This window comes from Aythya marila (genome assembly GCF_965140915.1).
Source record: "Aythya marila genome assembly, chromosome: 12".
Lineage (NCBI taxonomy): Eukaryota > Metazoa > Chordata > Aves > Anseriformes > Anatidae > Aythya > Aythya marila.
This window is the reverse complement of record NC_139053.1, coordinates 7,811,602-7,838,578: the sequence shown is the minus strand read 5'-3', so window position 1 is coordinate 7,838,578 and position 26,977 is coordinate 7,811,602.

Below are 26,977 nucleotides of genomic sequence, written 5' to 3'. Positions count from 1 at the left end.
CATTTTTCTCAGAATTCTTACTTCTGATTAGCAACAAGTGTTAATAAATTTGATTGCAATTTTCATGAGACCTCAGGACACCTCCTTTTGTATTGCTAAACTGTAAAATTCTTGAACTTCTTATTCCTGCAGCCCCCACCCCCTATACATCTTAGTTGCTCTATTTCTGAGAATTTGTATGGTCAAATATTCAGAAGTGTTTTTTTCTGGTAAGTATAAAGGAAAGATAATTGTATTAAGTGTTTGAACGCCTGTGAATAGCTGTGAGAAACTAAAGGTTTGTGGAAATTATTTTCTTCTTAGTAGCCAGGCTCTAAATCTGGTTTCTTTTTCACACTTCTTAGCATCTGACATGGTTATCTCTATTGAATAATGAGCTGTCTTTTTGCAAATTAATTCTAGGTGATAGATTTATCTTTACAGTGTTTATGTTGATAGAGCATTTTCAGTACTTGCTTTTGAAATCGCTTATGCAATATTACTATTTGCAGCTGTTTTTCAAGTACTGCTTGACCTTTTAATCACTGTATTGTCTCTTTGCTTTCTGCATTGATGCTGAACTGCCCAGCTCAGGACCTTGTCTGCTGCCTGCAGTTCAGGGCATCATCCACAGTTCTCCAGAACTGTTGAAATCGCATGATTCCTCTCACCTCAGTTACATGCTTGGCAGCAGTTCATTTATGGGTATAGCTGTTGTTTTTCCTCTCTACTGAATGTTCCAGCTCTTGCAATGTCAGTTCCTTCACCAGCCATCTGTCTTGCTGGCTCAGCTCCCTTTCTCAGGCTAGATTGAAGTCCTACCGAGTACAGCATCAGCTGTTAATTCTTTATTCAGAAGGTTTCAGAACTGCTGCTGCACACACACATCCTATATTTCAATCTTCTATTTCATGTGTATCATTTACGGTTGCTTTCTTCAGCCTCCAGCCTTCGTCCCGGTTCTTTTGCTTGTTGTCTACCACTTCATTTGTTTTCCTGAAATTCTTATGTTAATTCTCTTCACCTTGACAGCCTAGCTTGTCTCTGAATTCAGTCTGGAAAGTGCATGTCACAATGCAAGGACAGTCTAGTCTGCTTTTTGTTCGTTGTTTTCCAGCAACTGCATTCTTTAAAAACCCGGAAAGAAGCATCTAAATACTTTCAGATATTATACAAGTCAAGTTATAGCTCCAGAAAACTTAAGATTGATGATGCCTTTATTGTCAAGAACTTAGAGAACAATTTCTCTGTAGTAGTATCTGTGTTAAAGGTAGGATAGATTGTATTGTAGCTCGGGGACTGGCATATTGCTAAACAATCTAGCAGTCTTTTTTGTAATTTTTATTTGCTTGTAAGCCAGTCAAGCCTGGATACAAAATTGCTTTATGAAGCCCCAAGTGCATAGTACCCTCACTTATTATAGTAGCAGATCCTCTTTTTGTACACTACACTTGTTTCATAATCTGTCAATAGCTAAGGTTCATCTAGATTGTGTCTAGAGCATTATAAACCACTACTTGGTATCAATGCAATTTTCATAGGTAAAATGAACTGCACGGTAATTTCAATAAAGATGGAGGCTTATCAGATTCTTTAATGTATGTTAAGCCTTTCACGGATTTTCTGATATTTTCCTGGACAAATACAAATATTGTTTATTGCTAATGCCAATTAGTCCGCCAAGTATCCGTAGCTGGCAGCTATCCTCATGAAGAAGGCCCCAGAAGAGTAAAACTCCTGGGATGCTGACTTGTATATTAGATGTTAGTTTGTCATCTTCTAAGGATCTTTCATACATGTTGTTTCTCTAATGGTAAGGAAAACCCAGTGTGCTTGCAAGACTAATAATTAGTAAGCTTGGGTTTTATATCTCCCCTGTACCTGTGATCCCCAGGATAAACGTAGGTCTGTCATGTACTACTTCTGCTGAGGGACAGGTTATACTAGGAAGACTCGCTTCCAAACTAAACCATTGCAGCTACAACAGTGTTACTTCTACCTGTATGACAACATGCAGGATATGTTTAATAGATTAGTCTTTTCTGGGCTGGGAAGCTGAAGCTGTAGCACTATATTGGTAATGGAACTCAGTTTAATTCCGGTGGTATAGAAGAGCTCTTAGGCTATGTAAAAGATGCATAGTATTGTATTTCTGGCACTGACTGGGTCTTTCTTGTACAGTATTATAGAAAGTAAAAAATAACTAAGTAAGACAGCAGCATGGCAGATAGTAAGGGTATATAATTAATTTCTTGTATGTCTTTCTGTCAGGCAACTTCCTGCCCCAGGGTCTGACTTTCAAATTGGAGGTGGCATTTGAGGCATAAAAGCTCTCTCCAGAACACCATTAAATGAGTTTCTCAAGACAAGCCTTACGTTTAAGTATGACCATGAGAGGCAGAGGAAAATTGAAGATGCCCAGTGGTCTGCACCTGGGAGTTGGTAACTAATAAACTTTTCCTCTCATTTAGTGAAGGTGCAGATATCTAATTCTAAAAAGAACGAGCAGTCAAACTAAAGAAAGCTGTAGGCAGAAGCTAGTGAACTGTGGTTCATCTTCCCTCCTTGTTAATGGGCAGGCTGTGTTCTGTAGCCTGGGTTCAAACTGAACATAGTCTGATTGGTATTAAGAAACACTGTTAGGTAAACATCATGTCTGTATTTACTTATTGAACTGAAAATAACCAGTAAACTTACTACACAGAAGTAAAACTGTTCAGTAGAGTGTGGTTTTGAAGGGTATTTTAAGAGCAGACAAAATCCACTTACATGCTAGGCTATAAAGTGTTAGCTGTTACTTAGCACCCAATAAACTCAAACGAATCTCTCCATACCCACTGGAAAAAAAAAAAAAAAGTTAGACCTCAGAAGACTTATAAGTTTAGGGCTTTAACCTCGGTTACCAAAGAAAATTCCTGTCAACAAACCAGTCAAAACTTGAATAATATAGTTAAATAAATTTGATAAAATGAAAGAAGTATGAACTAAACTTTTGCATTTGGTTGACAAAATCTTTCCATTGTGAAAGGTATAGAAGCTTTTGGTTCAGTTTTTAACCTAAATGTATTAGAATACAATGTTAAAATCATCCGAATAACTAATATTTCTATTTGCAAAAACATAAAGTACTCCTTTGCAGCATCCTAAGGTAATAGAAAAATCACTGCATAGAGCCTATTAATCTTTTTCACACTTACTAAAACGAGGCTGTTCTATTTAATTATAATGGGTTCAGTAAGAAGTTAGGTCAAGTAACTTTTCATATTCTGTTGAAATGAATTATATGATGGAAATTCTGTTGTGGCACAGGTGCAGAGACTGTATCGGTAAGGTCTGAATGGAGACACATGGAGCTGGGCCCTATAGCATTGCCAGAAGTAGCTATTCAGAAGCAGATTATGGAATCTGAAATATAATCTCTGCTTGACAGAGTTAATGTGTAGCCTTTCCAGGGATGAAGCTGTCTACTGGTTCTTCCATCTGTCAGGATTTTCTGGGCTTTGGGAAAGCCATGCATATGTTTGAAAACCTGACTGCACAGAGGAAACCTTTCTTTGTGGCTACATAATAGATCCCTTTTAGGAGTTGTAGGTACTCAGGAGCTGCTAGCAGACCACCAAATGAAGGAGTAAATAGATGTAATGGAAAGTTATTTACAGAAATTAAAAACTCCATTTTGTTGTGATGCTTGAAACTTGCTTGCATGAGGGAAAATAATAGTGGAAAGCATTAAGACTTGAGGGAGGTAGTAGGGCTGAATGGAAGCCTAGATTTTTGTTGCTGTTTTCCTTTAGGACTGTTTTTTGCTTTTTCTTTGAGGGTGTTATTTGGTATGTAAATTCTGCATGGTCAATGTATAAACTAAACTTGAAGGACCACTGTGAAGTAATGAAATTGTGCATCATTACTGTGGGGGTGGTGACAAAAACAAGTAGGTGGTATGTGTTGAAGCGATGGAGCACAGCTGGAAGATTGCTTCCCAGCACTCCTCAGTGCGGGCTTGCTCTACAGAAAGCACAGGATTTTGGGGACTTGTTGCCTTTAGCTGTTGGAGGAGGCAATAACATGGAATGCTGCCCTCAAGCTTTCGTTGAGAACGTACTTTCTACTGCAAGGAAGTAAAAAGTTAGGTGTAGGGACTGAAGCATATGAAGAGTTAACCGTGGGACAAAAGCCATGGGAAGTGTAAAGAGAAGTTATGTATGAGATAAGAAGGAGAAGGAGGAGTACTGGGAAACCTGCTGCAAGGACAAGCAGAAAATTACCGGCCTCTGTGCCTAGTGTACATAAGCAGCATACTTGCCTAATAAATTTGGATTTTGGTCCTGCACATCAGAGTCCATGCCTCTCAATCTGCCACAAGTACAGCTGCCAGAAGAACTCTTAATAACTGTAACACACTACTTTCAGAGACTATGGGAAAGCTGGTAAGTATAAGTATAGGTTAATGTGGAGGAATATGTCATGCTGCCTTAGCGATTTGGCAAGGTAGCGTTCTGTACCTATAGGACACATGAGTGAAGGAGCAAAATGCAGAGTAATGTATTAGGTGCTATATTTGTGTGCATTATCAGCTTGTGTGCTGTTGGAGGAACTTTCAGTAACAGTTTCAATGTACTTCTGTTCAGTAAAGACTTAGCTATGCCTGTACCTTTTCACCTTATCTTGATTATGTTTCTGTTTTGTGGTGAACAGCTATAATAGGGCAGTAAAAGGCTGGAGGTTCTGAGGAGTGATGAGAAGACAGGCTTTTAAAAAGTTCCAATTATTTCTGTTACTTGCGTTATCTGAAGATTGACAAGAACCTGAAATGACTAATTCAGTGCCCTTGTGGTGAATAAAAATCATTTCATACCTAAGATATGCCCGTCCATTTGCAGCAGTCTGGATTTGGAATTGTCTGCCAGTCTGTGGTAGTCAACTTCTCGTGCTTCACTTCTATTGTACATCGTTCTTGCAAAGGAATGCTTATCACATAGCTGATACCCTGGTACCCTGGCAGCAACTGAAGTAATCTGCATAATTGCACCTTATCAGGACAGGCCTCTTTTCAGTAATTTTTCCACCTTTGGTGTGGGCATAAGAAAAGTTTCCCCAGATTTAGAAACAATGGAGTGCTATTTTTGGATTATATTGTCATCTTTAACTTCTGTGTTAAAAGATGAAACAAAGCTCTGAGCTTTACCTGTTATTACAAAAAAGTGATGGGTGTGTGCATCCTTTGGCCAGTGAGAATTTTCATCTCTGGTGTGTATACAGCAAACATTTGTTTTTATGCTCAGGATTGAATTACAGGTGCTAATTGTCAGGGTTTCTTTTCTGTCTCAGGCCCTAAGGAAGGCACAGCATGACCTGTGTGCTTCGTTCCTCTCACTCTCAGTGATAAGAGGACATAATACTTAACTATGTTGCTCCCATTAAATTTGTCTTTAACCTTAGACTAGGTTTGCTGGCATATCCCAGCCCGCAGAGAAATTTTAAATGATCAAGATTCTTATCTTTCTTCACTGGTCTCTGCCAGTTTCTTAGCTTGCATAAGAGCATCCTATCTGTTGTCTAGAGTCTCCCTGTCTTGCCCTGCTGCTGGTACAGTCATCTGTGGTAGCATTCAGCTTTGTGTTGGATTAGACACTCCTGTAGAAGTTGTTCTGAAACTGTTCTCTCATCTGTGTGGCAAAGCAGTATGGATTTCACGTAACTGTGCAGAGGGGCCAGGAACTAAGTTGTTTTTCTTCCAGCCTCTGAAATTTTGAAATGTTTTAAGGTGCACTCATATTTTAATGTATCTTCTCTTCACTTATTTTTCATTAAGATTTTATTACCACTTCCAATAGCAACAACAAACAATTTTGCTTAGCAATATGTGAATGGTGGAGTAGTCTATAAGGAAAACTACAACCACTCAACTGCTAGCTGCTAATTCTTCTGAACTCGTAGATCTCTTCCCTGGTAGGGTTATACTGTCTCTTTTCCATCTCGAAAAGTAAAGAAAAGACAAAGTTGTACTATTTGCTGAGGAGTGGGATCAGGCATCTTTCTATTAGCTGCTTTTTGGTGACATTAAAGGATTTTATGTGTTGTTGGTTTTTTTTGTTAGCCCTCTTTCCACCACACCTTTCTGAATATTAGAATGGGTAATTGGAGTAAAGTGACTATTTTTGACAAAGATTAAAGCAAGTTATTCTGTTTAAAAGTGAATTCCTTTCACTGTACTGGAAGTGTAGTGTAAGTGGTAAAGAACAAAGTAACAGTTTTATTTCAGCACAAGTTTTGGTTGTTTTACTACTTTGTTCTTTAATGAAAGAGGAATTGGTTTTCTAGGCTAACTCACTGAGCCGAGTTGGTTACACTGTTTGGAAGCAGACCTGTGACTGAAACTATTGCAAAGCTGTGGTCCATGTTTCCTTCAAAAGCATAAAGTAATTCAATAAAAGACTGGTTCAGATATGGATTTCTTTAATAGTTCTATAACAGTTTTATGTGACTTACTCTAATTCTGTAGATCTGGAAAAAATGCTCTCAATTTAGGTGAACTTAATGCATGACCAAAACAAATCTTAACATCTTCATGTATACAAGCTCTCGAAATTCAGACCTGAGTGTTTATAAACTGTGGCTTATTTTGATGTTAACCGCAATTTCTTTGGTTAATAGTAGTAATTGGTACATAACAACTAGAAAACTTTCATGTTGATTGGATAGTGATGATAAATGTGAACTAAATGCAGGCTTACTATCAAGCAGTTTTCTTGGAAAAGTCAAGAAAATGTTATCTGTAGAAACAATCAAAAATCTTACCCTCATAAATAATTGGAATTCTTGCTGATGTTGTGGGGAGGGAGGAAGAACTCTGTCTGCTTATCTTCAGCTTCGGTTTGCATGTAGATATGGAAAGGTACACATTGGGTTATTCAGATACATGATGTGATAGGAAGCTCTTCAAAATTTGTGATAAAGGACAACTAAGGTATGGAAGATGTGTAGATATAAACAGTTATAGCAAGATTGGTCTAGACACTGCAAATGTTCATGTCATCTCAATTTTTTGCTATTTCATAAGGTGACTTGGTATGTGTAAAAAATCTTCCGACTTTGGACATGGATGCAGTGCTCAGAGGTACATAAGACAGTAACTTGTGTAATAACAAAGTCTCCTACATTATATTACAGCATGTTATAAGTATCCTAAGGATATGTAATACTGCATAAATGTGGGGAAAATGCAAATTGTAAAAGACAAGCAGTTAAAATTTGAAGGATAACTTTTTGAGGGCAGTGTTCTCAAGTGCAAGAAACTGGAATCAGACTTCTGACTTCGGGTAGGGTACTCAACAAAAAGAAGCATGCAGATTCACTGTTTGCATATAGGCTGTACTAGTTAATTTAGGCACACTTGAAGCATACAGAAGTTTGGTTCATAGTGACACTGAATCTTATTCTCTGCTTAATACTTAACAACTACTCAATGAAGGTGAACGGTAGTGTCAAAAGCCATGATTCAGATATATATTGAGTCCTTGCATTTGCTCCCTTCTGTCATTGAAACTTCATTAATTTCTAGCCAGGTGAAAGGCTGACTCTTACCAGCCTTTAGGGAAGAAAAGCAGAATAAGGGGAAGAAAATGGCTTCCTATGGTGAAACAGTATACTCCTTTCAAGAGGCATTTCAAAGAGGTAGAAGATCAGCAGGCACTAGTGATCATGCTGTTCAGACATCTTTCTGTTTTAGGAACAAGTGTTACAAGCTACCAGTACTTTTTCAGAAGGTGTATTCTAAAGATCAAATACTGAACACTCCATTAGTTTTTTTTTTTGTTTTAGTCTATAGAAATGGCTGAAGTGAAGTTCAGACAATGAATGAAATGTAGATCCCAAACCCAGAGCAGGTGTGTCAATTAACTTAAGAACTTAGTATTGACTTGACTTCTGATGTACTGTGTCAAAGATTTACCCTGCATTGGTGTAAACATAAAACTACATTGATAGAACTGATGGCTAGCTGTTCTCTAGTATTAGGCTACACTATGAATTTACAGTGACTTTACAATGTGCATGTTGTGGTACTCTGGTAGTTGCATCTTGATAAGAAGTCTCTTCTACTCTCATCTCTGGGTTTCTGGCTCTGTGTGAAATTAGCTTCAAAGGAATAAGGAAACTTCTTTGTGAAATATAAGGTAATAGCAATAAAACTCTTAACCACTCTTGCTGGGAAGTTTCCTCAACAGATAAGTTCAATGAATCATACTTTGTCTTATTAGATAAGCTACTGAAGTCTAACCTAAAAACCTATATTAAAAGAAGTTTTAAATGTTGTAAAAGGTCACTTGATTAATGATCATCTGGGGTCAAAAAGTAGACAAAATATTGACCTAGTTAAAGTTGATGAAAGGAATTAATATCATTAGTCTTGACAGTTTAATAAATAATGTACATTCCCTATAAAGGAGGTAACAGCAGGGAGGAAATGGAGCAAGGGTCCAGCAATGCAGTGGGATTCATGACCCTTTATTTGCCATTTATTTATTTGATGATACAACATAAGGCTCTGTGGGGCTTAACTCGGCCAGCTGGGGACTTGTGCTGTTGACTGGAGTAGAAGTTACTTTGGTAATAGTGAGTAGCTAGAGCTTGAAGTGTCTTTCCAGAGGTGCACAGCAAGTTAGAAAATGTACTGGGGACATTGAGTTGGGTGCCTGCTCAGTGAACCACATTGTCTCTGGAACAACTGCATTGGCCATTCTTACTTGTGATCAGATGGACAATTGAAGAGATAAGGAAGGCTAGGGTCACTCATGGATTCAACTGTTATGTGAAAGTCTGATTTGAAAGGCTGGGGGTTAACCGTAATACTATTGTAACATGGTAATGGTGACTTAAAATATTAGGAGGAAAAATGATTAGGTTTTTCTTAGTTATCCAAGTTATTTTGATGCAGGGTCAGTACCTTTCTGATGACAACCTTTGCACCTTCCTATGGTACAGTGCAAAGTAAGGCACATGAGAGTAGTGGAGTTCAAACCAGTCTCCTGAGTTAAATATACTTTTTGCCTAATTAAATGCTGCTATGCTCCAGCTGAATAGTCTTTCACTTTTGGCCTGGGGTATAATGTGCTATGATGCTTCAATGGGGAAAGATTTCACATTCCTCCACAGGTATGTGCATGTGTTGGAGTTTAGCAATAGGGGGTCAGACATGGTCTTTGTACAGCGAGGATCATCTTGATTATGGACCACGCAGGATCTTTAGTCCTTGCAAACTTAACTCCCTATTTACCCTCTGTTCTGTCTTGATTTGTCTCATTTAGAGTCCTGCGTTCCCATTTGTCCTGTATTTTCTCCTTTATTTTGCTCTTAATTTCTAAGCTTCCCAGGCACCAAGCAGCTTTCCCCTTCATTCTTATGTAGACTTCATTTGTTATTCTCTTCTACCACTGGATTTTACCACCTGCTCCACAACGCTTCCTTTTCTCTCAAGAAGCATTAAAGTGGGCCCTTTTCCCACTGACAGCTTAAAAACCAAAGAGACAAGTAAGACTTGGTTCTGAAACGTGATTTTTGGAAGCAAACTTCATCTTAAGGAATAGAAGGAACTGTACATTTCTAATATTAGCAGCAAACTGTTCCTTTGTCAGCGTGTAGAAGGGGGAATCAAATGTTAACCTGTTTAGAAATAGTCAAGGGACAGATGGAATCCTGTGATGCTATCTCTTCACCCTGAGTCAAGTTTTAAATATATTAAAAGCTTGTATACTTTCAAGTGGCAGATATGGCTTGTCACTTTTGAGGTTATTTTTGCTATTGTTAATACCAAAATAGATTGTGCTTGAGTTACAGTAGTTGACAGAAGTCAAGTACTACAGAGAAAATAGTTGTCTTGTACTTGTCTTGCATTTATTATTTCAGATGTAAGGAGCTGTGTATGTTGCATCACTTCATAGTTCAAACAGTAATAGAATACTGTTCAAGTTGATGTCCTTTAGTAACAAAGGATTTTGGAGTAGAGGGGAAGTGGTGTCACTGTATGGTAATCACCTGCTAAACCGTTCCCTAAGTGTATTTTTTCAAGACAATGCCTAGCTACCCAAAGCAATGCTTAGGATGTGCTCTGTGAAGCTTGTGCTGAACTTGTTTGTAGTACTTCTTGTGGTATATTTCCTATGAGACAGTGATACAAGTCTAAGCCTTGATGTTCTTCATATTTAAGTCAGAATCTCCTGGCTTATGTTGTCCAACTGCAGCCTGTTCTCTGGCAATGTATCACTGGATTACATATGCTTTTAATTATTTGAAGTATATGCATTTTGGATGACCTCAAAACTGTATAGTCTTACAAGACAAGTCTTGTTCTATGGTAGAGCTCTTTCATAGGTCACATGCTAGTTTCTAAAGTGCAAGGTAACATAGAAGTTGTGATGGTAGGGCACTTCTCAGTTTCCCCACATTTTAAGAATGCCAGATAAATGTTTGCCTGCTCTGTATTTGAGGTGCCGTAAATGAATGCACTTCCAAAGCAAAAATAACAAAAAATGTCAACTGAGTTGCTGTCTACCTGCAAATCTATGCAAGAATAGTCCCTGTATACAGGCAAAAAAATAAGCAGACAGGCTGAGGTTAAACTTCCAAGGGGTGGAAGATTAATGGATGGATCTTCTGGTTGTAATATGAGAGAGATCTTGGGTCCAAATCTGTAGAGGACTGTGTAACTATTTCAAACTGAAGCTAATGAGAACTACAACTGTTTCAAAAGCTTTAAAGATTTCAGTCCTGTATGTTTCATTGGGGTGCTTAAGATGGCTGTATTTGCAAACTTTGTCAAGTTGTATTGTTTAAGGAAAACTGGGGGGGAGAGGGGCAAATTTGCTTGAGTAGCAGGAGTTTAAAACAAAATTCTAACTCTTTGATATCAGTATCAGACAAGTCTCAAAATGAAATGGCTTATTCTGTCATCCTTTGGGTTTCTATTTCATGCAGTTCTTATGAACTGATGCTCGTCCAAGCACATCTATGCTAGCTGTAGAATAGCAGGTGAATGGAGAGCATAAACTATGAAGTGCCATTTAACCTGAAGCTCAGTAGGCCAGCAGCCAGAGGGAATAATCGTACAGACAGGAGCAGCAGGCATGCTGCCCAGGCATCCATTCCCAGTGAGGAGATAGGGCTCAGTTCACACACGAGTGCTTCCTTTGAGTTCTTCAAATATACTTGCTAAACCTCAGACTTGTAGCACAAGAATCAAGACTGAGAAATTTCTCAGTCTCCTTCATCTTCACTGAGATTCTCTGTAATCATGAAGCTATCTCTTCCTGCTTAAAGTGACCAGCAAACATCCTCTTATTAAGGTATGGCAGCATTCTGCCTGCTGCTGTGGTGACCATGACAGGATGGCCATCAAAGGGCAGCACTGTCATGACTAAGTCAGGAATTGCTGAAGTCTGGTGACTTGGATAAATACAACTGTAACATGCAGGGCTTGTCCTCTAACCCAGCTTTGTTTCCTTACTCCCACCCCAAGTACTAGAAAAAAAGTTCAGTAGAACTTAGTGAGTACAACATTTTCTTCTTGACTGCAATTCAGCGTGGATACTTGTCTGCAAGCTAATGCTCAAACTTTTTGTGTAATTCAAAATAAAATGGAAATGAGTATTCCCGTGCAAAATCTTGCCAGCATTATGTAGTCACCTTGGACTGTTCCTCTGCACAGTGTCACAGTTCAACTGTAGTCTGTTTTCACAGGTTTTTTTACAGTGACTTTGAACTGCAGTACATAAAAGTACATGATTATAGCAGTCATGCTTGGAGAGCAGATGTAATTTTCTTTACTGTTGAGTGTTGTGGAAAATTTACTACAAATATTTAGAATCCACAGGTAAGTCTTCAAGTTAGGAGCTATACCTTCAAAAATTACTGAGACCATTACTTGCTATTTGAAAGGCATAATCCTGGTGACTTGCTTAAAGCTTGCAGACCCTCTTAAGATAAAGCAGTTCAGTGACATTAATGCACTGTGTGTTTAAATAGCTTTCAAAGAGCAGAGTTGGGGGCATCATACCAACAATTTAATGCCATTCATGGGGATAGGTACAATTAGTTATAGGTAATAGAAAACATTGCTAGAATTTGAGCAGAAAACTGGCACTATATAGTACATTTTTTTTCTTTAGGTTCTATAAAGTACATAGATAATCTCGGCCGCAATCCAGGGAACAAAACAGCATGTTAAAAGATTTTATTGTGATGTAGGGTACTTGGGCTCTCTTTCATGAAAGTATGTCTCTTCACTCCCACATATAATTAGCAGGAAAAAATGTTACTCTGCTTTTCAATGACATGTTGATTTTTAACTTTAGCATTTTTATACCAATTATGCTTATAAGGATTTTGATTTTTAAAAAAGTCTTGCTGCATAGTGGGATCATAGCAGTGACTCTCAAATACTTTTTTTGCACAAGTCTTTCTGAAAAATAGACTTTTGCTTAAGTGTAATGGAAATATTTCCATGACTTCAGCAGTCTACTATAGAGGAAAACATTTCCATGAAGAGCTTGCAACTTGAGATTTATTGTACTGTGCTGAATGCATGATAACTGGACAGCAAAAGTCGCTGTGGATCTATGTTAGAAAAATACTACTTTATTGTCCAAGCTGCTGTGTAAGCAATTAAAAAATGTTCTAATTGCAATAGCCTTTAGTATAAGTAATGTTGGGATAACAGAAATGTCCTTTTTAAAATATCTTGAAGACTAAGATCATAGATCTTATTAAAGGCATGCTGTACGAGCTTTATTAGCACAAAAGAGCTTTGTCTTTGTCCTAACTGACCAGGTACAAATACCGATGTGGCAGCAAGCAGTCTCGGTTTATGAATTATGGCAATGTAGGGGTGTGGTCAGAGCATGCAGCTTAGCCCCTCTGAGATTTCAGTGGCTCCTCAAAGACTATTGCAGGCAGCAACTGAAATGTCTACAGTGCCATTCTAGTATTAAGCCTCTTTCATTCCTACCCAAAAAGAGAATCTATTTTAAGGTTTGTGTCCTTTAATTTAAAGCAAGCTGCTACAGTGAGGTGTGCAGAGTGGGTTAGGCTGTGTGCTATGGTTACCAGCACTGAACAGAGCTAGATCTGTTAACATCAAAATGGTTGACTTGTCACTCCATAGTAATCGTTCATTGTAAGAAAAAATCAATAGCATAGCTTAAGTCACATATAGCTGATCACATGCTCTGAGGCTTCTGTGGCACTGAGACTAAAAGCCAGAAGTAGGGAGGAGCCATGTCAGGAAACATTTTATTTCTGCTGGGGGGAAGCCTGCCTTGTCATAAGCACAAATTGATTTTTTATTTTTACAGTAATGTGCTGTTGTAATTGTTAACTTGAAAGGCTACCTTTAAGGGCCTGATGTTCTGCCCTGCGTATCCAGGATTCTTACTGGGAGGAGAGTTTTTCTGGATATGTGAGGACTGAGAGATAGTACCCAATCTGTTCAAATCTTCTTAGTAAGATAAAGCACAAAAATTGAAACTGCAGCCTAGATAAGATGAATCAAATGCATTATCTCCTGAAAATTAATTACACACCTGGACCTATTAAAATCATTAATTCAAGGAAAAGTAATGAAAAATGAGAAGTGTTAAGTTTCAATCCAGACTGAGAAAATCTTTAACATGGGAACTGATGTCTCATCAACTTGCTTTTAAATCCCTGCCTTACTGAACCCAGCAATTCCTTTCTGGTTTAATACCTGATATGGTAATGTGAGGAGCAGTGGTTACCTTAAACAAAGAAATTCTTGATACAGGGCAGAAGTAAAACGTGCAGAATATGCCAATTAGATTGCATTTGGTTCTCTAAAGGAAGTAGTTTTTTTACCTTAGTTTGATTCCCTGGTTTCTTGTTGAAATCAGCACAACCTATGCAGGTTCCTGAGATCTCCCAGGTTAAACTTCTTTCTTACCATCTACACCTGAGAAGAATGCCAACTGTTCTTTTTCCAGCCTCTCCTTTCCCATGCCACTTAAACACTTTAAGCTGGTCAGTTACCAGCACAAAAAATACAACAACAAATACAACTGCAGCCTGCTCTAGAGTAAGACACGCGGTCCTTGGGTAGTTAAGAAATACTCACCACTCCACTGACAAGGGAAGCTACTCCACATAGGCACAGCTGAGAACACTTGCTGCTTGATTGTGCATGTTTAATCTGCTTGCTCCAGTCCTTACTCATCACCCAGCACTAAGAGGAAGCCTGGAGCATCAGGCATAGCAGCACCATGCTTGGCTGTAACTGACTTAATTTAGGATGTAACTTGTCATTTGGCCTTAAATACAGAGGCATTTTTTCCTCCCACTTCTGCCACAGGACCCCTCTCCACGCTGCTCTGTCTCTAACCTTCAGCTGTGCGCCCCGGCTCTGCTGGGGCAGTAGTAATCCATACAGAAAGGAGCAAGAAATTACTGCTGTGCAAAACCCATCCGAGCACCACAGCTAAGGAGGGTATTCAAGGAAACCATTTTGCAGTCTTGCCTATAGCACTACCTGTACGCCAAACCCTGCTGAACCACGAGAACACGATTCCCGGGGCAGCATCACGCCTCCCTTTTCTCCCTGAACAACGAGGCAGAGCTCTTTGCGATCAACCAGCCCTTTCCCTTCCCCACCTCCCGGCAATTAAAATCCCGAAACTCCTTCAGCAGCAGGCGCTCTGCCCCGCTTTGTTCCTCGTGCTCCCCTCGCGGGGCTGGGGCTGGGCGGGGAGGAGGAGGAGGAGGACGGGAGCTTTACCTGCCGCGGAGCCGGGGCCGCCTGCAGCTGCAGCATCCACGGCGGGCGGGCGGGGAGCTCAAAGCCCCGGAGCCATGCGAGCGGCGGGCAGGGAGCGGCGCCGGAGGCTCCGTGCGCCGGGGGCAGGCTCAAGCTCAGCACCGGGCGCTGAACAGCTCCGCCGGGCGCCGCGGGCGGGGCCGAGCCGCGCTCCCCGCCCCTGGGCGCGGGAGGGCCCCGCCGCCGCGCCCCGCCCCGCGGGGGACCGAGCGCCCTTCCCGGTCCTCCCCGCGGCCTTTGGGGCGAGGCTCTGCTCCTGCTGCACGCCGGGAGTTGTAGGCGCGGGGCGCGGGGCTGGGTGGTGCTGCCCCCTGGGGACACGGCCCCGCTGTGGGGAGAGGCGCTGGAGGTGGCTGCCTCCTCCCGCCCCGCTGGGCGCCGTGCTCGGGTGACCCCCCCCTTCGCTGGGGTGTTGTTGTCGGGGGGTGGCTTGCGCCTTTTGCTTGGGATGGAGGGTTCAACATTTTTTTATTATTTATTTATTTTTAACAAAAGGCTAAGATCCTGCAGTTCTTCTGTATTTTTGCGGGCGTAATTAGAGACAAAGAAGTGATACAGTTGTTAAGGTCTTGGAGAAAGTCCTGAAAGCTGTGCCCTGTCCCCGTGCACCCTTCCTCCCTGTCACCGAGATTCAGAAGATAAAACATACATAAAAGCAACCAAATGAAGTCAGGACGCCACCTTCCTAATGAAAAGCAAAGCACTGCAAAAAAATGCTGTAGCCCGATTGCAGCTGCATTTCAAAAAGGCATCAGACATAAATCACAGAATAACAGAATTTCTAGGTTGGAAGAGACCTCAAGATCATCGAGTCCAACCTCTGACCTAACACTAACAGTCCTCCATTAAACCATATCCCTAAGCTCTACATCTAAACGTCTTTTAAATACCTCCAGGGATGGTGACTCCACCACTTCCCTGGGCAGCCTGTTCCAACGTATAACAAGCCTTTCTGTAAAGAAGTTCTTCCTAACATCCAACCTAAAACTCCCCTGGCGCAGCTTAAGCCCATTCCCCCTTGTCCTGTCACCAGGCACGTGGGAGAACAGACCAACCCCCACCTCGCTACAGCCTCCTTTGAGGTATCTGTAGAGAGCAATAAGGTCGCCCCTGAGCCTCCTTTTCTCCAGGCTGAACAAGCCCAGCTCCCTCAGCCGCTCCTCGTAGGACTTGTTCTCCAGGCCCCTCACCAGCTTCGTCGCCCTTCTCTGCACCTGCTCAAGCACCTCGATGTCCTTCTTGTAGCGAGGGTAAATCAAAGACATACCAATGTCTCTGCGGGGCTCTTCAGATAATTATGAAGCAGAGTGTCATTATTTACCTTACAAATGAACTGACACAGTATTTCCAAACTACTTCTATGTAGCTCCTTGTCAAAAGAAGTGTGTTGTTTTTTTTCAGTGTATAAGTAAACTTATGATTTTGGTAACGACCATTAAAGGAAAGTTTCTCAAGAGTTTTTTAATACAAGGAGCTAAATGCTTGCAACTTAATTCAGAAGTTTGAGCACTATGCCATCTCTTGCTGTGAGATATGTGGTATTCAGGATATTGAAAAGCTGTGTGTTTCTGCTCTGCAAGCTTTTTGTTTTCCTTCTGGAATTTCGTATTGCTAGATGGTGAGTGTTAAATAGTGCTTTAGCTTTCTCTTTATAGAGAGGAACTTAGATTCTATGTTAGGATCCTATGCATGGCCCTGGTGTTGCTGCTTTGGAACCCCAATGCCCAGGAGATGTTTTCTAGCAATTGCACTGCAAGGTAGCAAGTAACATTACAGGGAAACCTGGACAACCAAATTAAACTAAGCAGAATATTTTATTTACGCTATGTTAGTAAATCTTTCATTTGGATCATCCTCATCCCTGCATCGTTTATTCTATACTAACGATGCAGAAGAAGTAAGGCTTACTGTTATTTTTTCAATAGGTTGATATTGCAATGGTTTCTCTTCCTCTTTCAGATGTTTTTTGGATAGTTCTTAAATGTCAGCGTAACAGGCTTCCTTGATAGCAGCTGGATCATGCAGCCACACTCTACTGAGCAAGCTCACTTCTGCAGCTCTCCTGAAAAGGTGAGAAAATGACACAGATTCTGATATTACATACTGCGTAGTGATTTTTGGTTTTATCCACTATTGGATTTGTGTCGATTCAAAAGGTTCCTGCTCTGATTCTACATTATATGCCACCAGCATACTAACTTGATCACAGTGTAAGTGAAGTCTGTGGAATACATACAGCTGTCTTATAGTTATTCTAATCCTGGCTACATGACAACCATCAAATCACTTCCTAAAGTACCTTCCCCAGAGTATTTCACGGCTTACTTAAATCAGAATTCTGTATTCTTAGTGCCATACCTGAACTTTTCATCATTATACAGTTTGAGCAAACTACAGTAGAGAAGCTTACAATAGTATTTACTACATTAGAATTTTTATTTGACTGAAATTGTAGGTGTAGGAAGTATTTATGAGTCTACAAGGCAAATGCTGTACTCTGAATAATGACTCAGAGTTATTAAAAATGAGTTCTGGGTATAGTCAAAAACAAATAATGAAAAACAGAATTTCTTCCTTTTGTCATTTCCTACACATTCAAGTAACAATAGAATGTACATCCTCAAAATTGGAACTTTGGTGTGGTAGTGTGGGGTAGAGGGATTCTACATCTGAAATAGCAGGGAACTTGAAATGATAGAGAGCCTAGCTGAGGTAAATGGTGTAGTTGAGAAAAGCTTTCAGGAGTATATATAGCTGTGGGGTATCCCAAATTACAAAACCAGAAATTAGCACAGGGTTTGCTTGTGTGGAAGAGTCACAACTCCCTTCTCTTTGCATTTTGTCTTCACCCCATAATCATGATGAGGCCAAGTTCTTTTTTTAGCTGAAAGCACACCAGAAGCCATTTTCTGCTTTGGAAAAAAAAAAAAGAGACGCAACCAAAATATAGTCAAAATACTTGTGAATAATCTAAATATGTTAATTCAAACTCACAGATTATTATTAACACACATTATCATTCAATTAAAGGACTTAGTGAGAAAAACAGTTCTTTATAAAATGCAGGTAACAATAATTCATGTCCCAGATCTGACATCTTTCTTACTCTCATTTTTTATTTCATACACCTAGTCCTTATTCTAACTTTTTGGGCACTGAAATGGAAGAAGAATAATCATCACTTTGCTCCCAAATTCACATAAAAATTCTTGAGCACTACTTTTGAATCTGGAATTAGCTCTGCCTATATTAAGTAAGTTTATTAGAGTTTCAAATAGTTTTGGACAGAAGTAAAAGTAGAATGACTTTATCAAATCAAGTATGAAAAGTTCTTTAAGGTCTTGCATAGGCAATCATCAGCCATTTGAGTACAGCTGAATAACTGGATTCATGGATCCTGCTTTCTGCTAACAGCAGCTGTAGTGTGCTGTTGTCAGCAGCAACCAGCCTGCTTACCCTGCAGACAGAGACTCCCATTTTCCTGCACAAGTAAAATGAATTCAGGGAAAGCCAGATAGGAGAACAAATTTTTTTCCAATTTCAGTGGCATCCCTGCATTTATCTCAGCAGAAGGATTGGAAGAAGAAGTCCTAGGAAAGAAAGGAAGAAAAAGATTACTAATTTTATTTTCTAAGGATACCTCAATGTGTTACTTGTTTTCAGTTTGTTGTATGTCCAAATTCTTATTGATGGGCTTAGTAAACATTTAATCAGACATTACTGAAGGATCACTGATTGTTCTATCTAAGGGTTTACCCAGCTATGCTTCCAAAGGTTTTCTCTTACTATGTTAAAGAACAGCAGTTGTCATGATTCCTCCTCACTACCTCCATTTTCTCATCCTCATTAAATTATAACCATGTAGCATCAATGCTTCCTTTGCCTTGCAAAGAAATAGACTAAAAATTAAAATAGAGGAAGAAGTTCTGTTTCATTGATACTGGAATAGAAAAGCAGAGCTTGTGCCAAATGGTGTAGCTAAAATACATGACGCAGCCAGGTACAGTTAAGTCTTGTATAATTGAAAGGATATATGAAATAAATATAAAGTATTTAAGTATTCAAAAATGCAATAAACTCTCTAATAAGTGCTTCTTAGAGGCAGTCTTGATCTGCCCTTAAATAGTCACTATCTAAATACATTTTTGAAACTATTTTTAGACCTTCTAGTTCACATAGAGTACTGAAAATTGCTTTGAGATGTCCTGCATAACTTTTTCATGATTCTTCATTTGAAGGTAAATGATTTATCACTAAGAGATTCCATGGCATGGTACTCTGTATGTCATTGTAACAGTCTGTTTATAACTGTTCAAGGATAGATATTAAATGCACAGAAAAAGTAGGCTGAACTGATAAAGCAGGTCATTTTAGAATATCTAGAGATGTGTTTTTTTATGGGGGACTGTTAACAAACGAGCAAAAAAATGTGCAGAATAGTTGTAGGTGTGGGAGATTTCACAACTATAAAAGGGGTTGTGTTAGACAATGCTTAGAGGTGTTAATTAGATGGTCCACCCTTTTCTGGTAATCCTCAAAGCTACAGGGAATCCAGGAAGATGATCAGGTTGGCGCTTCACAGAAAGGGACTTCAGCTGTTGTGTTACCAGAAATAAAACAGAGCATGACGTGTTACCTCTAATTGTGCCATATTGTTGGAAAGCAGGCAGGTAAGGGAATTCAAGAAAACAGAAAATGGAAGAAGCAGGGAAAGCAGTGTATACTGAAGACTAAGGCCCTGGAGTAGGTATTGGAATTACTGCCTGTTGGTTCTGTCGTCGCTGTAGAGATTTTTTTACTAATAGTATGATTTAAATGTATCCTTTTATATATTAGTAACTAGTACCCACAGTGGGAAACTAACGTCCCTATTTATCTTTATGCCATGGCTTCTGATACCCTTATTGTGGAGCCTTGAATGAAGAACACAAAACTCAAGTCAGAAATATTTTTGATAGTCAAGAAAAGCCTGTGCCTTGTTCATGATATAGGAGCTGTCCTGTGTGTAAAGAAAAAAAAATTGATTACGCTAACTGTCCTGCTGGTGGTAAGGAAGGATAGGATGACTCATAATGACTAAACGATATTTGCAATTATTAGGAGGTAAAAGTTGATCAAGTAAATAAAGTGGGGTTACTTTTTCCATTCATAGCATTGCACTGATAAATGAATATTTTACTGTCAAGGTCCAAAAATGTAAATTTACTTAGTCTTCTGTTCCATGTTTAGTTAAACTTTAGTGGAGCGACATTTCAGTCTGAAAGGCAAGCAAACATGGCCCTATAATTAAGCTTAGTAAAAAAAAAAAAAAAGTGCCAATTAAATGCCAAACTATTAAAAATAAAAAAAATTATTTTAATATAGTTTAAGTATGCAGTCAAAATAATGTTAATAAGCCTTGATTTTTCAATATAACTTAAATTTGAATGGCAACAGAATAGCAGTTGTCATCAAGAAGTGAAAACTTTATGAAGGCACTATTGTAGCCTTATTACACTGATTCCAAATCACTTACTGTATCGTACAACGTGAAGGCAAATAACTGTAGATTAAGACATGAAGACATCTAGAGCTTAACAGTTAGTATTCTTATTTGGTGTTCCTGTTACATGAAGTTAGCTTGAGGCTACCTATAATTTATGGGGAGATTTTTTTTTTCTGTCTGTGGATGAGAATTATTTTTCTTTGGCAGGAAAGAAAAAAGAAATAGTTATCTGAGATCGTTTTTGACATTTTGCTGCTAAGCAAACTGTCCGATGAACAGTTACAGTTGAATCTGTCTACAGTGTTTTTAAGCAGTGTAGTTACCCAGGCTAGTAGATTATGCTTCGGATTTCTGAAAGAATGGATGTTCTTTTTCATGTCCAATTGGCCAGGATAATTGTAGCATCCAAGGGAGCAACAGAAGAGGTAGATAGCTTTTAGCTCTGTTCTGATAATCAGAAACAGCAGGCATCTCATGGCCTTTTCCTGTGAACAGTTTTAATGAATTGTAATAGGTACTACAAACCTGGTTTCATTGGCTAAATAAAAATGGCTTAAGTCAAAACCTTTTTACATACAAATTGTTTGACTAAGTTCTATGCATAAGTGAATATTTCTTCTATTAATATTTTTTTAGGATGAGATGAATTAAGTTATTTGCATAAAGGTGGCAAGAATATATCTTGGAGACAGCTAGAGAACAACTATAGGAATAAATGCTACCATGACCTTTTTATCATTTTCAGTTTTTTTGCCCTCATATTCTGAACTGCATACACTGATCTGTATTCCTTCTTGTTCACTGTCCATTTTTGGGATACAGACAGGTTCTTCATTTTTGGATCTAAATAACAGTTCAGGCCTTCCTCTTAAACAAATAAAAAGCAGAAATCAGCACATGCCCAGTACCACAAACAGTTGCTTACAGTGCAGTTACAAAACATAAGGGATTTTTTTCACTTCTAAATGTTTATTAGTTTAGGATGATTCTTTAATTTGCCTACCTGTTCTTGCATTTTGGGCTCAACATTTAATCAGGCTAATATTGGCCGGCTCCCTCAGCACCCGTGGGTGCATTCTTATCAGGGCCAATGGATTTGTGGATATCAAGTTTGCTTAGCTCATCTCTGACCTGATCTTCTTTGACCAAGGGAAAGCCGTCCTTTATCTGGACTTCCTCTCTTGTCTTCAGCATCTGAGATTCCTGAGGGCTGATCTTAGCAGTAAATACATGTAATAAATGGCAAAGGCCCAAATAGGGTTGCAATCAAAGTTTACAATTTATTAAACGAATAGAGGTAAGCAAACAGCGCTGGGTGCACCGGCAGTCTCTGCTCCACCAAGACGCACACAAGTTACATCAGGTGGCTGGTTTTTATGCTCCTAGGCTCCTACATATTCATTATTACTTCTAGAAAAGGCAGAGTTATTGTAATTAGTTTCCAGAATCCGAACCCTCCTACTGGTGCATGCGTATCAGTCTCCGGTGGTCCCTCGGGGGTCTCTCATGCTGAAGGCTCGTAGTCTTCCTCCCAGGCTTTTTTTCTTGTCCTTCTCCTTTGTCCATCTTGGCTGGATGTCAGAGACTTGTGCAGCGTCCCCTGCAAGCTTTGTCTTTTAGTCATCCTTCAGCTTTCCCTTTCTCCTTAATCTCTTGGCCAGATCAAAGACTTGCGTAGTGTCCCATGCAATAATCATAATAGCTAGCAGTTATTCTGAAACCCCTTTGTTCTTTTATCCCTTATTGACACAAATTGCTGGACTATTCCTTTGCAAGATACAAGAACTATATACATTAACCACTCTGTTTTTCTTAGACTTTTGGTTACACAAGGGTATGTAAGACAGAAGGTCACATTCATCATACCATGTGGCCCTGGCATTGTTCCATATTGACACGAATCAGATGAACACATTTCACATACAGAAGCAAAAAAGGCATTCAGGAACTCTGCCTTCTCCATATCCTTTGTCACCAGGGCACCTGCCTCATTCAGCAGTGGGTCAATATTTTCCCCAGTCTTCCTTTTTTTCTACTGATGTATTTGAAGAAACCCTTCTTGTTGTTCTTGACATTCCTTCCCAGATCTAATGCCAGTTGGGCCTTGGCCTTCCTTGTTGCATCCCTGCATACTCTGATAGTGTCCCTAAATTCCTTCCAAGTGGCCCGTCCCTTTTTCCACATGCTGTAAACTTCCTTCTGTCTGAGCTTCTCCAGGAGCTCCCTGCTCATCCGTGCAGGTCTCCTGCCCCCTTTGCTTGCCTTCTTGTTCATAGGGATACACTGATCTTGAGCTTGGAGGAAGTGATACTTGCATACTGACCAGCTCTCTTGGACCCCTCTTTCTTCTAGGGCCCTAACTCAGGGAATTCTTCTGAATAAATCCCTGAAGAAGACAAAGTCTACTCTCCTGAAGTCCAGGGTCGCAATCCTACTTTCTGCCCTGCTTCCTCCTTGCAAGATCCTCAACTCCACCATATCATGGCCACTGCAGCCAAGGCTGCCCCCTATTCTCACATCTCCAACTAGTCCTCCCTCATTCATTGATACAAGGTCCAGTTAAAATATGTTAGTACTTGGTCCAGTTTAAAATACTTCTCTGCGTAAGCATTTAAATGACAAGTGTTAATTTTGAGATGATTTTTCTTAGGTGGTTCAGCAAAACCTCCATTAAAAACCTTCATGAAAGTTACTCAGTTCCAAGAAGTTAATGAGAAAGCATGACTGAATTAAAAATTTCCTTTTTTATTTCCTTTTTTAGTCTGCCCAAATCTTTTATTTAAGATGATATCATAGAGAGGAAATATTTAAATTGTATCATAGTTTGATACGATTAATGTCCTGTAACATGAGTAACCGGATGGGAAGCTTTTCAAAGTTATACTGGGTGAATGACCAATTTCAGAAAGGTTTTTCCATGGTGTGGATATCTGAACAGTATGAAAGACTTCTAAAATACTTTTGCTCAGAAAACTGAAAAATACTAAGACAGAGTTTGTGACTCGTCATCAAAACCATTTGAAAGAAGTATCCCTTCCCTGTCATCTGATTGTGGAATAACTTTTACCTCCCTTCAAATCTACCCAAAATTTCTACAGTGGTTTACCTTTTTCTTTGTGTTTGGAACTGTGTAGCAGATAGTGTTGTGCAACAGGGCTGCTTTTGAGAGAAAGAGAAAAGGAGAGCAGACAGGCAGGCGGAGCAGAGAAACAGTCCTATGTTTGTTGCACAGTGCTGTCCATGCTGGACATACATAAGTTATGTTATGGAACACAGGAGGGAAAAGCATTATTTAAACAGGTAAGAATAAATCAGGCAAAATGCCTAGAATGCAAAAACACTAAAGGGCAGAATAAAATCTAGGCAATGACTGTGTCCCAAGAGACTTGGCTGTCAGAGAACAGAATGGGAGCACAGTAGGGAAATACCGCGTAAAAAAGAGATCCAAAGAGAATATTTGAAGATTTTCAGGCAACTTGTAAATGTACCAAGGAGAATTTTTAATCTGCTAGTAGCCTTAAGGGGGGCAAATATCTAATATGGATGAACTGAACTAATCCATAGAATAACAGGAAAATAATTATCACTAAAATGTAATTTATCCATTGGATACCAATGATGCTCTAACTGCTTATGAAGGCCAAAATCATAGAATCACTTAAGTTGGAAAAGGCTTCTGAGATCATCTAGTCCAAACTTTTTACCTCTGAAAACTGCTTTTATTTGGATGCTAAACCAGTTGTGTTTGTGTACCTAAAATGGACTTAGAGTTAAATTTCCAGTTGTAATTTCAGGATTTTGGATGCTTTAATTGTTGGCTGTGCCTCATGTCTTAGAGCAACTTTTTTGGGGGGTGGGGCTGATTTTTTGCTAAAGGATCAGCCTTTTTTAAGGGGTCAGGCTGGATCACTTCCAGAATAACTCTAAGCTTGACTTGAACGCAAACTGGAAAATATTGGCTGGACTCCATAGTTAATATTTCACAGAGGTCAAGTTAAATTGATTGATTCATTGATGCTTGTCATGTCATCAAAGAACAGCACTAGTTAAAATGCGCAGCATCTTGTACATCTGAATCTTCATGTTTCTGGTTCTTGCTGTTCCTAGGAAGAATGTGTGTTCCTCCTATCAAGTGCCATCTTTTTATTGGAATTCCACTTGCTAAAGCAACCAGATAATTTTTTCTACCACTTGGACAAAATGACTCATCCTTCTTTTGGGAGCAAAACATATTTAATAGTAATAAGAATTGAGTATCCAAACTTGCCCTCTCTGTTGTGACAAGCACTTCATAAAACTTGATAAAAATAGTAAATTTTGTTGCTTCTTTTCTAAGTTGAAGTGTGCTAATAAGTTTCAGCCAGTCAGACTTGTCCAGTCAAACAGAGCTTCTGAAGATTAGAACATCATCCTTCCCAGGAAGTCAGTAAGCTAAATAAGGGTTGCTGGGAATGTTTGTATTGCTTTCTGTATACCACCACCACCAAAAAAAAAAAGCATTTAATTTCTGGCTGACTACTTTTTCCAATGTCTGAGTCTTGAACTTCTAGGAAGATTATTGATTGTATATGGTAGCAGCTTCCACATTAGCTCTAGGAGGAAATTTAATGATCAGTAAGTAAATATTGAAAGCATAAAAACTGCAGTCGTCCATTATTCATTTGAATTAGATATTATTTATTTATTTATTTAGGAGAAAACTTCGTTGTTATGGGTAGAGCAAAAGAGCTTCTGTTTTTTATTTAATGTTTATTTATTTTGGAGTACAAGGCCACTTACTGTATTACTACTTAACAGAAGAATTTTAAAATACTATTCTTTTTGTGAACTGTTTGGGAAATGAAAACCTAGTATTTGCCATTCTTATAGCCCTTCAAAAATACTAAATATGTGCAGGCTGTAATTAGTTAAGTCTTAGTAGGGAATAAAATAATTTTATGTAGCATCTTTGAAAAATCAGACCATTAATTGAGGTACCCAAGTATAGATCACTCTGCCTACTTCTGGAAATCCAGGTTGGGAAGTTTCAGAACGCTTTGTTAAGTCAAGCTAGTTTAAGATTGGATTACTGCCATAAATATTTTGCATACAAGTTCCTAGTCAAAATTTAAATTTAAAATTTTAACTTTAGATTCTCAAATCAATTTTGAATACCGGATTATTTCAAGAAAAAATGATGTGATCATGACAGAGTAGGAAAAGGATCAAATTAATTTAAAAGGATTCATTAAATACTAGTCCATACTGAAGCCATATGCTGCCTATCTGATAAAAATAAATAAATAAGTTGCTGTAATAAAAAAGTTAAGGAAAAATTTTAAAAAGATTTGTGAAACGGGCTTAATTATCTGCTCAAACATAAACCTTTAAGGTAGTACCAGAGACATGAGATGTAATTAAAACTGTAATTAAGTGATAAAAAAAGTGATAGAAAGTAATAAAAAAGACTAGACCAAAGTCTATAATGTATACTAAATAAGTAAAGAGGGAGGAAGTAAAAAAACAAAATATGTCAGTGTGTGTTTACAGGCCAAGTGTCTGTTTAAGCATTCCAGTGTTATTGATTACTAGTATGTGGAATATTGAGAGCATGAAGTTAATGAAAGACCATATGTCGGTAACTGTGACTAGTATTTTACAAGTAATGGATCTCCTATGTAGTGGGAAAAATATTTAGTGCCTAAAAAAATGATCTCACTGTACCCTCCCCTAAAGAGTATGGCATGAAAAGCCATGAATTTAGCTTCAGCACTTGATTGACTCATTCTAGCTGAAAACAGAGCTGGATGCTCAGAGTTAATTTATGCTGAAGTCTGACTGCTTCCCAAGTAAAATTATTCAGAAGTGGAGATTTCATTACTTTGCTGTTTTCTCCACAGACTGCTGCTGATTAACCGCAGCTTTAAAATTTTCCTTCTGTGTCTGATGAAGCTATTTTTGCTTCTTCAAAGTAAAACCTGCTGTGATGGAGTGGCAAAGTCGCTGATGATATAAATGGCACACTGGTCAGCTCTTACCTCGATCAGCTTTAAATAAACATTTGTTTCAAATGGTGAAACAATTAATGTAAACACAACAAATTCAGTTCTGGAAGGAGCCAGTGCCTGTGTACTGACTCCAGGTGGTTTATACCAGCGTTGAAGATGAGCAGGATCATCCCCTATAATCAGCAAGGTTTTCAGATGAACCTTCCTTCCACCAGACATTGGTGGAAGATCCTCTAACAGTAAGAGAAGGGACAACTTATCAGCGAGGGGAGCAAAACAAAAACCAAGAGCTCAGAGCTGGGCAGGAACCACTGCAAACAGGATTTTACTATGCTGAGACCCATTTCTTAGGAAGAGTGATAAAGCTGGGGGAATGCTTCCAACATGCTCTTTTAGCCAATGTGCAGTCTTCAGGCGTTTTGAGTGAGGAATACTGCAAAGGCAGCTTAATATAAGAACTGAAGAATTATGCTCTGTGCTATATACTATAAAGCTATAAAGCACTGAAAGTTTCCATAAGTTTGAGAGTTGTTGTGTGTCCTTTTATTTTTAGAAAAAGTATAACACTTGATCAATCACAGGCAGTTCGGGCCCTCTGTAATCAAACAGGCTTTGTATGCTTACGATGCTCTTAACTCCTTAGATCTTCAGAAGTTAGCCATCTCTCTTCTAAGCAGATAATTTAAAAACTTACTTCAGTTCCTCGTT